The sequence below is a fragment of the Hakea prostrata genome, chromosome 10 (genome assembly GCF_041222555.1).
Source record: "Hakea prostrata isolate BN-2017 chromosome 10, UWA_Hpros_2, whole genome shotgun sequence".
Classification (NCBI taxonomy): Eukaryota; Viridiplantae; Streptophyta; class Magnoliopsida; order Proteales; family Proteaceae; genus Hakea; species Hakea prostrata.
In genome coordinates this window covers 33,835,998-33,840,039 of record NC_142609.1, presented here as the reverse complement: position 1 = coordinate 33,840,039, position 4,042 = coordinate 33,835,998, and the positions used below count along the sequence as shown (strand labels likewise).

General features: G+C 37.9%; 2 non-coding genes across 2 annotated transcripts; both read right to left on the bottom strand.

The window, feature by feature from the left end:
* Positions 1 to 1,774: 1,774 nt before the first annotated feature.
* On the bottom strand, positions 1,775 to 1,847 carry TRNAF-GAA (transfer RNA phenylalanine (anticodon GAA)). Its single transcript has one exon. It is a non-coding gene; the product is annotated as a tRNA-Phe (tRNA).
* A 12-nt stretch (positions 1,848 to 1,859) lies between these two features.
* Positions 1,860 to 1,933, bottom strand: TRNAV-AAC (transfer RNA valine (anticodon AAC)). Its single transcript has one exon. It is a non-coding gene; the product is annotated as a tRNA-Val (tRNA).
* Positions 1,934 to 4,042: the final 2,109 nt, after the last annotated feature.

Sequence of the window (4,042 nt, the reverse complement as noted above, 5' to 3'; positions counted from 1 at the left end):
TCAGATTGATTTCCAAATTAGTGATTTTAGTGGTGAGAAGCAGCAAATCCAATGTGGTGAAAAGTTGGTGCAGGTAGATCCAAAACCGAATAAGGGACTTGCTTTGTTGATCGTTGATTTTTCTCTAGTGGCCTTAGAGGACAGCAAGAAAACTCAACCAGAGGCCGGATGGAATGGGTGGAAATTTCTTGTGCCGAATTGAGGGTTTGCTAAGAAGCGTTTGCACACACAACCTCACTCAACTGCTCATTGTCGGAGATTCGGTGGAGGGAACAAGAGGCTTTGCAAACAGCAAAGGCAAAGTCAATTCATAGGGGTGGTGGTCGCAGCGACACGTGGTCCTGCAAATCCACCATAGTGGAGGGAGGTAATGAGGCGGTGTGATCTCCAACGTCGGGTTGATCTCGACCAAGAAGATCAGCAACCTTCAGATATGGCAGTGGTAGCTCAGAATAAATACAAAGTAGCAATCATGGAAGAAGGTTTCATTCGGGAAGAAACGATTCAAGGTTGGGTTTGGTTTGGACCGGCGGCTCAAAAACGAAACAAGTTTGGCTTCATTAATCTTTTGGGTTTTGACCGTATGATGCAAATGAGCCAAGTCATTAAACAAGGAATTTGGGTCTTATGTGTCACATCCACCCAGCTGGTACCCTACCTAGCATACCCAAGTGTGTATCCACAGCCCCGAAGATCAAGTATCGAGGTAATCAACCTCCCACATACACAATAACATAATCATGAACATAAATAATCAATGTACAAAGTATAATCAAAAGATCAAAATAAGGGAATAATAAATCACATATCATCAGAGTACGAAAGACAATCAAAATGTCTAAATCATAAAGTAAAGTGAGGCAGAATCTCACTCTACAAACAGCAGAAAAGTAGATCGCAAGTCAAAAGAAGATTACAACTGGTTCTAAAGACAAGAAAGAAAGATAAAATTAAACTAAGCTAGAGTCTATTCTTCTTTATAAAGAACGTCTTCATAAACATAGACCTCATCAATCATGCTCAGACGCTCCCACTCCACAGTAGGGCAAATCCTGGTACACAGTAGGACCACTTGAGGAATCCTCAATGTGATCTTCATTGTTGCCAACACCTTGCGTGAAGTATGCTTCTTCAGTTTGCGCTTCCTCGTATTGACCTTCATAGTTATCAATACCTGTAGAGTAATCTAACAAAAGATATCGTACAAAAGAAAAGGAGTGAGTTTCAAAGAAACCCAGTAAGGCAGTTAATCCATAATAACATAAATAGCAGGATTTCAAAGCAGAGTAAGATGCTATATGTTCAACTACTTCAATGGCAATCTCTATGTGCAAGAGTCTATTGTGCAATGTGATCCAAACAGTCTAAAATGTACAATGTGATTACAAGGATTAAGTGATGATAATTAAAGGTTAACGATTAGGGTATTGGTTTACCAAAAAAAAAAAAACGATTAGGGTATTTGGTCCAGATTTGGTTGAATGCTAAATAGTAAAAGTGAGATTCAAAGCAATTTTGAAATTAAATATCAGATTCTTTCTTGTTCTATCCATTTTGGATTTTGTTACCATATGGTTTGTGTTACTTGTGTCCTCAAGATTATGCCACAAACATGGGTACTGCCCAACAAGTAGTTATGGAAGAGCTCTGGTAATGACCGGCACCTCTTAGTGAAGAGGCCACTGGTCGATGCTCCTTGTTGTATATGTAATAATACAATTCCAAAATAAAATTAAAAAAAATTTTGAGTAAATATTCATGAATGGAAAAAGAATGCGGTGAGCGTGGATCGAACACGCGACCTTCAGATCTTCAGTCTGACGCTCTCCCAACTGAGCTATCCCCGCAATAATTTAAATTGGCGTCGCCCGGACTTGAACCGGAGACCTTCAGTGTGTTAGACTGACGTGATAACCAACTACACCACGACACCTTAATTGATTATTTTGTTTACTAACATTTTTTTATTATATCAATTTGCATGTTTCAATTAAATTTGTTTTCTGGGACTTTCATAATAGCGTGGTGGCTTGGGTTAGATGTTGCATTGAGAAGCCAAGCTACTAGAAGCAACTAAGTATGTGGTATAAGATTTAAGTATGTGTTTCGGCTGCACTTGATATGTAATAATTTATCTTGGTTTCATTGTAAGTGGACCTTAATTTCTCATCTTTATTACTCTGCAAATGATTTTCCTCATTGTTAAACCTGAACAACTAGGTTGCAGATCAAGATCACATCTCTAAACACGTAAAACTTGATGAAGGCCTTCAAGATAAATGTAATCATCACCCATCTCACATCTGCTGCTAATGTGTTTTTTTTTCCTCAGCATTATTATGCACTGTTACAGTTCTAATAAATGATATTTGAATCAATATCAGCTGATGTCTGAGTAAATGGTGAAATTTGTAGTTATGAATGCAATCTATACAACTAGAAAAAGATTAGTTAATTGTTTAATGGACTATGGAGAAGATTAGGTAACAAGACTGAAACTTTAATTATATTAAACACGATTGATCTGATATCACTTCCCATTGCTTGGAGTTCTACTAAAACAAAAACATTTGCATTCTACAAGGACATGGATACTGTTAGTACTGTGAGGTTATCCTAGACAATATGTGTGTTTACATTGATAGCTTACATGATTTACTGTTATTTGGTTTGAGATGGGCCACACTTATCTCTTGAGGAAGTAGAGTAGGATTTTGGGTTTATTATTATAACTAATAATGGTTGGTCTCTCCAATCACTTAGTCTTATGTTCTCTTTTCTCTCCACGAGAAAGAGATACAAAAAACGAAATTGGAGAAGACTTCGTCGCTTAGGATTGATTTACAAAATAAGTTTAATAAGTAATCTGTTAAAAACAATTACTAACCCCTTGTAAAAAAAAAAAAATTAACCTGTTTAGTACTTACTCACCTTGTAGGCAATTTTCCAAGTCATTCCTATCTATGCATCAAATGGCTTTAAAATTTCAATTCAAAAAAAGAAAAAGAAAAAACTTTTGAATTCAAACTCGTTTATTTAATATGGACTCAAATTAAGAATAAAAGTACAGATACAAACCAGGGAAGAAAAAAAAATCCATTGTAATTGATTTATTTCTCAATTTCACAAATGAATGAAATTGTGGGTAAGCTAGATATCAAATAGTCTAAAGTCTGCTATTTTAAGTCTAGTCACCCAATATGCTGGTCTCTATTGGCAGACATGCTTTAAGTCATAGCACCGTACTTCTTTAGGAAGGTCTCAATCACTCATCATCAGATGGTAATGGGTCCGGCATCCCTCGAGACATTCCATGGCTGGGGGTTGAGTCACCGCTCTCTCACATCACCATTGGTCTAAGTACTGACGCATATCCGGGTCAAAGCCTATCCAAATGCAAGTCTCCTACTTAGTTACATCAAGTCAGATCCAGATACGTCCATTCCTCGCCCCTAGTGATCCTTTCCGGTATCCTTCACACTAGAGTTCTCATAGTCCCTAACTACAAACTCATCAACCCTATTTGTTATCCACATATGGTAAACGGGAAGCACTCACGTCTTCTCACGGGTTGGTTACCAGTCTTAAGCGCCTGTGAGCCCAAGTCTATCCATATGCAACTCTACCAACAAATGGTCCCCACAATGTGATTCCTGTCCTCTCACGGGTTGGTTACCAGTCTTGAGCGTCCATGAATCCCCATTGCTACCACGGGTCGTTCGGTCTCAATACCCCTCCGATTAGGGTCTGACATAACATGACATCCTAAGCAAACACTACTAGACAACCCTAAATATGTCATCCAACATTTTAGGAAGGTGTCCAAAGGGCATCTCCGGAAACATCCCATAATATTCCCGTAGTTGTCCAAGGACAGAAGTATCAAAAGGACACCTCCCCTTTTCAAACCATACTTACTGGTAACTTCTTATATGGAAAGAAATCAATAACAATATCCAACTTGTATATAATTGGTAAGTAAATCATACATGAATCAATTAGCATAAACAAGTAATGCTACTGTAATCAAGGTAGTTGCATC